A 9,883-nucleotide genomic window follows, 5' to 3' on the forward strand; every position below is an offset into this window, starting at 1 on the left:
ATGACGCGCTCTTTTCGTTAACGTGGCAAAGGCGTAATCTCTCGCTCGCGTAACGACCAACGGTGTCGTCTGCACAACGAGTGTGTTCACGTGTTCTCGGGCTTCATCGCCTACATGGCTCATGATCCTACGGAGCGCGAAGCACTCGTGAACTCGGACACGTGGTGTATAGCGCGCTGTTTTCGTTAACGTGGCAAAGGCGTAATCTCTCGCTCGCGTAACGACCAACGGTGTGTCGTCTGCAGAACGAGTGTGTTCACGTGTTCTCGGGCTTCATCGCCTACATGGCTCATGATCTAACGGAGCGCGAAGCACTCGTGAACTCGGACACGTGGTGTATGACGCGCTCTTTTCGTTAACGTGGCAAAGGCGTAATCTCTCGCTCGCGTAACGACCAACGGTGTCGTCTGCACAACGAGTGTGTTCACGTGTTCTCGGGCTTCATCGCTTACATGGCTCATGATCTAACGGAGCGCGAAGCACTCGTGAACTCGGACACGTGTGCCCGTATTCACCAGTCCCACTTAGGCACTGGTTTAGTGACGTCTGGTTTAAGTTGATCACGTGAGTACTTCGTCCGCCAATCACGAACAACCACCCCGCTGGTCTAACCCGGCTACCGTGAGGCCCATGGCGGCCTCCATGGAGTTTGTGTGCACAACACATAGGCCTAATCTACGCTTCGACGGAAATTTTTCGGCGAAATACAGGTAAATTTTGACTTATAAAGCTACTAGAAGCGTTTGTAAGGCGAATGTTGTTGCACTCCAATCAATATTTGCCCTCAACGTCTCATTTCGTTCGCCGTTCACACGACGTAAACCCGGCGGCCTAGCGATGGTCTAACTCCCATGTATTTGCATAGGACTGATTTAAACTAGGGATGGGGGTAGTTTAAAGCCGGTCTACCGCGGAGCAGCTGTGAATGAGCCTTTCGAGAAACAACCCAAAAATAGTTTTTGCTGGACGCTGTTTTCAAGTTTTCAATAGTTTTCAAGTCGAAATTGCGCAAATTAAGCAAAAATAACGTTGTGAGGAACAGGTGAGCGAAGTAAGTGAAGTAATAAACCCGCCAGTGAGTTAAAAGTTAACGATCGGTATGAAGTGAAATTTTGAAATCCGCTCTCCTAATTTAGGACCAATATCGTCAAATTTAGTGATGTCAACATTGGCAGCTAGACACAAGTCACTTTCCGATCCAAAGCTGACAGGAAGTCGTGCACAAACAGCTGTTACTTCCAGCAACAAAAACGACGCTGATTGTGCGTGGTACTTTTAATACAGCCCCTAGTGCCTCTGTTATACATCACTAACAATAGTTCGTACTGTGCTGCCGTTACTGGTTCTGATTGATACATTTAACGACTTGCTGCACACTTCAGTGATCGCCGATACTTGTGAACGAGCTTTGTGTTCCTAGATTACTGTTAAGTGTTTCCTGTTAAAAATGCATCCATCGTGTTTGTATTCTAAACTAAACGGAGGTCACAAGAGGGAGGGGAGGTTCCATGGAGCAGTTATACCTCCATGTGCCTTACAGCTATACAGCGGAGTATGGTACATGTTACCCAGCATGTAGAGGCACAAATATCAAGCACGTAGCTCGCCTTTGAAATGCTATGAGTGACATTCCAAAATAGTAGCATTGAGAGGGTAGATGGAGTTATATGTTGGATGTCCCAGTGCATTAACAAGGTACAATATTTCAGATCCGACTCTGGAAAGGACACCATATGGAGGAAGCTCTAGATCCCCTTGGAAGCTTGATTTGCTTGCCCAGAAAGATGCAAGCCCTATAGGAAAGCACTATTGTGTTCTGTCATTATGAAAGCACTAATGTTTTTTGGAAATCACTATGAGCATGTTTGTTGGCGCAATTTTGTGCTGGTGAGATCTGGCTATGCTTATCGGCTTCAATGCAGAGTGCTGCTGTATATGTCGACTGGGAGAAATTTTGACAAAATAGCGTGTATTTAGGATATCAGACTTGGTTATTCGATAAAAGTACAGGTAGAAATATCCCGCAGAGGCATACAAGGAAATATTGTGAGCAGTGTTTTGTGTCGACGAATTTGTATGGACAAATAAGAGCCTTCACGGGGCATATAAACACAACACTAGAGTGTCAAGCAGCCCATGTAGTCATGATGTCGATACCACTGTCAGGTGTGTGCAGATGCTGCATGCAAAATTGTGAGCAGGTTTCACCTTGCCGGTTCAGGAGAAAATCCACAGAGAAGTGAAGGTCTCAAAATTTTATAAGGACGCACATGTAAGTACATGTGTAGCTAAAATGTGTGCGCTACCACTTCCAGCACACCACACCAGAAGGGGAGGGCAAATATGCCAACAACCACCATTTCTGCAATGATGATGTACCGTAATAATAGAAAATATTCAAGGTGACAGCTACTTGCTTTTATGCTCACATTTATCATCTGCTAACAGTAGATGTGGCTTTGTAGACTGCCACCGCAAGAGACAAAACACAAGGAACCTGGCTGCAGACTTTATCAAAGCAACATATTTCTGGGATGCGATTACTGCCAATACAAGCCCATGACCATGATTCACACAGTGTTCCCCTTCATTGTGTGAGCAGCACTGTGTATGTCCAACACTTTGTTTCTTTTCTTCCAAATTATCTGTTATGGGCACAGCAGTGCCTGTACCTCATGCTTTTGAGTTGTTTCTTTGCATTAAATCAATAAAACTTGTTACGCATTTCCATAAGGATTATTATTATTAAGGATATCAAGTATTTGTTGTGAAGTACAGATGTTTGTCCCATGCCACATGCTATGGAAAAAAGAAATATTTACTACATTGTGCATGGAGACACAACTCCAATGCATTGATAGTGCAACAGAGCGGAATTCCATTGGGCAGTTTAGCATGAAAAGCAGAACCACTAGCTGACACTCTTACTGCACAGGAAGTACCAACACTGAAGAGTTGAAATTACTGCTGTACATTGGACATGAAGAGTGATTGAATATCGGAAATGCTATCTGTTACACATAACGAGCAAATAGAGATCATGAAAAAGGGAACTGTGATGGAAGGACATGTAGGGCGTGTCTGAGCCAATGCAAAGAGAACCAGTAACACAATTACCAGTACTGTGAAATATATGTAGATCACAGGGACCTGTTGTTATTTGTAGTGCTGTTTTTCCACCTTGTACTGCGGCGCACAAGTACATTGATCTGTCTGAAACGCAGCTAGGCTGAGGACAGTCACCACGTGGCAGATTGACATTTGTATTGTCTGTGCTAAATCATGGGTATCATTATGATGTGACTGCAGATGTATGACAGATCATGTGATCTGAGAACCCAGGCATGCTCATTTTTTGCAAGATTTCCTTGTAAATCTCACATGCTATGCATTGTTGACAGCTGTCATGATACTGATGTCATGACATGGTGGCGACACGGATGTCAACGACACTCCAGCTTTACACTGGTGTGATCTGTGCACTTGTTGTGTAGTCTCATATGCTGTAAGGCGCAAATCTTAAGAATAGAAAAACACGCCCCTGTGTAATCAGGTCACAAGATTTATTCTATACATCTGCATTCACATCCACATTGCAACCATGCCTCTATTTATCATGAATGCCCAAATGCCTGTAATTTCGTTCTGTTGTGTCTGTCTTCAATGTGTTCTAAATAGCTGAGTTCGAGCAATAAGTATAAAATAGTAGAAATTGTAGTAATACTGCATGAACCAAACCAATGGTCACTTCTAATATACACTTCACTTCACTGTACTTTCAATTATGTTGCAACTTCGTTCTCCTTACACGAGTACAGGTACGTGCTAAGTGCCCACGGTTCTTCCTTTTTGACATGTCCTGTATATTACCTGATAGGAACAGGTACTCCCATTGCTTACTAGCTCACCTCTGCCTTGACTCACACTCCACTCCTAAATGCACAGCAGTGAATGAAGAATGAACGCAATATGGGCATACTACCGTCACAAAATTCTGATGTAATTAAGGGTGTTGTTATCAGCATCATTACAAATGATTCTAATATGTATGAATCTGTCACTCGAAAGCCCACAGGAAAGAGTGCCTATAGATGCTGTTACAATGCAAGACACTACGGCACTCATTTACATTTCGAAAGATTGAAGCTTCCTTCCTTCACATCATCACCAGGAGAATATGTGGCGCCTCAAGCATACTAGTTTTACTGCATAACTGGCACAAAATGCCTGTGACATATGTTACACCTTCTTATTTAGTTTGTTTCAGGAAAGCAGTTCTTCAATGCAAAACGTGAAGAAAACTAATTGTCGTACAGATATGTGGCTGGAACGTGACTAACCCTGCTTAAATGCATGAAAAACATGTCATTGTAAGAGTAGAAACCATTGCTGCAGGAATATTGCGGTTGTGTATGCAGAATTTTTCCTTTCTTCTAAAGAGGAGTTTTGCACTACCTCTACCTCTGTTTCTTTTTGTAACCCTGCCCGCTCTCATTTTTTTTTGTAATGCACCCTTATGGGTACATAAAGTTCAACAAAGAGTAATGAAATAACTATATGCCCTTCCTGTGTGCCAACATAGATGTGTTTGCCCAAAATCTGTGAAACTGTTGTTGCTGTTGGGTGCTGTTAACTTGCAAACCATCCCCCCCTCCCCATACGTCACCTATTAATTTCCAGAATACACCAGCTGAAGACATCGCATGTTCATCACTGGCTATTGAAGTTAGGTGGTCAGCCATGCAAAAACATCTATGTTATTTTTCTGAATATTAAGCAATGTCCCACATTTCTGCTCCCAGACTTTGTCCTTGATGATGCAGTACACCGCGTTCACTACCCTAATATACTGTCTGGTTGTGTAGCTTTGTGCTGACACAGCTGAATGAATATGTCGGCTTTTGCAAAGTTACAACTGCCAAAGTGTCTCAAAAGATAACATAAAATGTGGAAGAAAGATATACAATCCTGTATTTCCTAAAAAATAATAGCAGCACATTGTAGATAAGATGCATCTGATTTCAAGTTTCATTCTTTTCTTTATATGAGCTTATTTGCATTGCATTCATTTGTCCATTGCAGCCTTCCACTTACTGTCCATTACATATCAATGCAGAAAGCTAGCAGACAATGATCAGTGCTGCTGTTTGCTTTGATATTCCATGGTGTTGTTTCTCAAGAAATAGCACAGTCTCTCAACACACAGCTGTGCAGTTTATAACTGCGTAACTACGCAGTGCACAAATGCATGGGGCACATGCACAAATTTTTCAGAGCTTTACCATCTGTATTTCAGGTTGTCTGCAATACAGGACAGTGTAGAAAACTGGGAACAGTCAGGGAACTATAGCATGACTTAAAAGCTAAAAAAGAAAATTCTCAAGAACGCTGTATAGAGCTGCTGATGTAATCGTGCAATACCTTAATTTGCACAATTGGACAGTGGCAGTTCTCAGAGCAGCCTTGCCAAAGGAGAAGCAGAGCTCACACGGGCCTCTCATGTGATTTTACTGTCAAAGTTGAGCTATCTGTGTCAGATTGAAGTGGTAACTGCAACTGCATCACCATAGAAATTCGTTCTGAACGAAAAGTCTAAATTAAAAGCCTCAGCTGGCATATTATAGCATGGCATCAGCTGTGGGGAGTTTTTAGGCGTTGGTGGTGGTGATTGTTTGGCATGTAATGGTGCAATGATAATGGAAGTGAGATTGTTTACAATGCCAGTATGAAGTCAAGAGAGGAGCTTATAAAGAATGAGCGCAGAAAAAGTCCCTGACCAGGTATGTAAGCGTTTCCTCAATAATTTATGACTCTGAACAAGCAAGCACAATGCAAATAGCAGCACGGATTTGCTTGTAGCTGATGTTGCAGCTGTTGTTGTATGTGTTTGCCTGTGTCCATTGTATGTTTGCTCCACCCTTGAAACACCATTATTGAGACAAATAAGACCTTCTGTACGAGATATTTGACCAATTTTAACAGCAAAGAGAAGATTGTTTGTATTTTGTGTATGTGGTATCAATAAACAACAAACTCTGAATGGCTCGGATCTATTGTAACGACACTAAAGTGTGCCCTTTTATTTTTGCAGATATGGTCTGTGATGTCAAGTGCGCTCAATATATGACTCTAGGACAAGTGTGTACATTCCCATTCTGTTAAATTCCAGCAACTGACAGTCACAGCACAGCCAGTCTTTGTTAGCTGAACAGAATAAATCACTTCAGTGCTTGATGATTTGTACAAGAATGCTATATGCAGAGATACGGAGATAAAGGAGGTCACAATTAACCATAGCACCGCACTGATAGAACGACAGGAGGTCACGACACTGGCAACTTCCACACAACTCACAGGCAGGGGCACCCTGGGTAACATAACGAAAACAGCGCTAACACGCACACACACAGGACGCGAATGTAAACAGGACTGCACAGTTCGTTTTCAGTCGTGCGCCCGAACAAACGCAGCCAGCGAAGCGATGCTTTAACGCGTTGCAGATTTGTGACACCTTGTAAAGTACCACGTCAATTTCTTGAAAGCATAACGCTATAAAAGTTATGCGTGTGGGAGCCCGATGCAGGATATGGCCACCCTTGCACCAATGTTATTGCTGTTTACTTACAGGCAGCCTACCGTTACGATGCGCCTGCACACACGCTGCGCACATGACACCAGACTTGAAAGCGTAAAAACACGCTGCTGACATGCCCCAACGATCGAAAGGCTGTCGTTGCAATCACCACATATGCAGCACAACAAACGATAAACAAGCGATGGTCCATGGAGGTGCAGCTATTATACGCAACCACAATCGACGACCGAACACTGACAAAAGTACAACGATCGCCTCCACGAGAATACGTACTCCTGCCTCTTCAAAAACATGGCAAACGCGCTCTTTGTACATTGTTTTACCGGTCATATTAACAAACACAAAGGCAGGCTTAACCGCCGGCCACCCACACACCATCCCGCAACCACCTGTAGCAGCGCCAGCCAGCGCCGCCTGAACTATTCTTTATCAACCTCATAACAAACAAACAAACAAAAAGAAAGGGAGTCTTCCTCTTTGCGGCTCTTCCGTCGTCTGCTAATTTCTCCCTCCCCTCACCCATCTCGTGACAATGTGAATAATGCGCATGCGTTGTGGTCAAACGGACTTCAGAGCCGGAGAGATCACGTGATCAACTTAAACCAGACGTCACTAAACCAGTGGCTAAGTGGGACTGGTGAATACGGGCAGTGGTGTATGACGCGCTGTTTTCGTTAACGTGGCAAAGGCGTAATCTCTCGCTCGCGTAACGACCAACGGTGTCGTCTGCACAACGAGTGTGTTCACGTGTTCTCGGGCTTCATCGCCTACATGGCTCATGATCTAACGGAGCGCGAAGCACTCGTGAACTCGGACACGTGGTGTATAGCGCGCTGTTTTCTTTAACGCGGCAAAGGCGTAATCTCTCGCTCGCGTAACGACCAACGGTGCCGTCTGCACAACGAGTGTGTTCACGTGTTCTCGGGCTTCATCGCCTACATGGCTCATGATCCAACGGAGCGCGAAGCACTCGTGAACTCGGACACGTGGTGTATGACGCGCTCTTTTCGTTAACGCGGCAAAGGCGTAATCTCTCGCTCGCGTAACGACCAACGGTGTCGTCTGCAGAACGAGTGTGTTCACGTGTTCTCGGGCTTCATCGCCTACATGGCTCATGGTCTAGCCACTCGTAGGGTGTTGAACGTCTTGATTTGGAGATTTCCAGAAACGGAATTTCTGCAGAAACGAACATGTATTGCTCCACGATTGCGCATAATGACATCCTTCTCCTTTGTATCATTTTTACACCAGTGGTTACATGAGGGATGTGAGATATTCTCGAGAAGCTGCAGATCGAGGCGATAAAGAAGATGTATAGAAGAAGTGACAACGACAAGCCATCCGAGCTATCCAAAACAAATGAAACAACCCTATTGGTCGAAGACGTTGCAGCCTCGTTCGCAGCCTGCAGTTCGTTCCCGCTTAGCGAGGCCGACTACGGCAAGTAGTTACGCCACCACCACCTGCAGTGCGTTCAGGGCGGTGATAACACAACACGTAAGGGCTCGTAACGAGCACGATAGTGTCAACGAGGAAGCTTCACGAGGAGCAGAGATTGTGACCACAGCAAAGCGTCGATAACGTCACTTGTTTCGTTTTTCCTAACGACTCGCTGACTTCATCCAACACAAGGAAAAGAGGCGCTGACGCCAGGAATCGAACCTGGGTCTTCTTATATCCGGTCAGATATGCTAACCCATAGCCTCCTATGGCTATAACCGCTACACAACACCAGAAGACTCAGGTTACATTCCTGGCGTCAGCACCTCTTTCCCCTGAGTTGCGTTAGCGTTGACCTTAAGCGTTTCTGTCGTCCCTAATTGTGGTAGAGAACTCGGCCAGTTCTCGTTGATGACTCGTTGACGTTGAGGCTGCCAAGGAAAGATGGCGGAAGGGTTCTTCGCTTGGACGATTACACATGCAGCTAACCGTGCCCCATGGACCCGATGGCGTCCGGATGCCTTTCAACAGGACGAGACGGATTTTGTAAAGTTGTCCCCTCTGCCAAAAACGCTGCCCGCACAGTTTGTGAGGACTCACAGGATGACAGTACCTCACACCGTCTTCATAGCTACGGGTGTTATGATGAACAACTAAGGCAAATTGGATGCTGTAGCTGTTTTCGAATTCTTCTCTTTTACAGTATGTAGCGGATATAGCTGTGACGTTGTAACGAGTGTCAACAGCAAACCATTCTGTGTAATTCCGGACGTAGATTCCTTGAATAGCTTCATAACATTATCTTGCTTCGCGGCGCCAACACGGAATTACAAAAAAAGTTCCACAACATTCTGTTCAAGCTCACTATGAAAACGTTTTATTGCACTGCAAATTTATTTTAAGTCTGGTATTTATGAAGCCTGACAGTAAAGGGCTGTTTGTACTCCATCGTAACTTCGACGACCAAGCGGGCGCAACGAGGTTGACTGCCGTTGGAGTGATTTATACTCGAGTATCATAACTCGAGCGGCAGAGAACGTGCACAGTCAATCGGCGTGCTCTGGCACGAGCATGCTGCACGACGGTGGTCGACGCTGCACGAGCTACGCTGTTTTCCGTTGGAGTATAAACAGCCCTTAAAGGGACAGTCCGGGAAAACCGGAAGTTGATTTTTTCCAACTGCCACGGAGGCTTACATGATGTGTGGAAAGTTTCAGCTCACAAAACGGCGTGGTTTTCGAGACACCGAATAAAAACTTCTCCTCTGAAGGCATCCGGTTTCGTTTTTCTCCCTCGCCCTTGCCCTAAAGATCCTCTATGTACGTCATCAGTCACGTGAGCATGACGTTCCCAATGGACACAGTGGGGCGCAGGACTGCGCCGTTGCTGGGAATGCAGAGAGGTGTTTTTTTTTCTATGAGTGTACTGAACCGTAGGCTGCGTCGTCATACCTGTATTTACAGTGACGCTACTCAGCATTTTACTCTGCATAACTTGTGATTGCTACTCAAAATCATCATAATGGGCAAATGCTAGCACGCAACAACCAACTATCGCGCAAACAGGCATGCGCAAGTCACGTGCGGCCTTGCTCTTATGCACGTCACGCGAGAGCTCGCTGCGGCCTTTACTCAGGACCAACTGCGGCATAGAAAAAAATCGATTATAAATCGCGCGATAGGATTTCTTCTGAAATATTTTGCACGGTTGTTGTGCGGAGTATTAGAAATCATAAGACGGTGTTTTCCAGACCCATGTTTTCGACCGGACTGTCACTTTAAGGCTCCACGTTGTGTTTCCATGCTTGACGGAAAAGTTTACATAGATGTAATAAACTAAGTGTTTACG

At 44.9% G+C, this 9,883-nt stretch overlaps 1 long non-coding RNA gene across 2 annotated transcripts; it reads left to right on the top strand.

The window, feature by feature from the left end:
- Nucleotides 1-590: 590 nt before the first annotated feature.
- On the top strand, nucleotides 591-2,569 carry LOC135392799 (uncharacterized). 2 transcript variants are annotated; one of them, XR_010422226.1, is made up of 2 exons: nucleotides 591-710; nucleotides 1,710-2,569. It is a non-coding gene; the product is annotated as an uncharacterized LOC135392799 (long non-coding RNA). The 2 variants fall into 2 exon arrangements; XR_010422227.1 differs by lacking the exon at nucleotides 591-710 and adding an exon at nucleotides 1,074-1,262.
- The last annotated feature ends 7,314 nt before the right edge of the window (nucleotides 2,570-9,883 follow it).

The sequence above is a fragment of the Ornithodoros turicata genome, chromosome 4, assembly GCF_037126465.1.
Source record: "Ornithodoros turicata isolate Travis chromosome 4, ASM3712646v1, whole genome shotgun sequence".
Lineage (NCBI taxonomy): Eukaryota > Metazoa > Arthropoda > Arachnida > Ixodida > Argasidae > Ornithodoros > Ornithodoros turicata.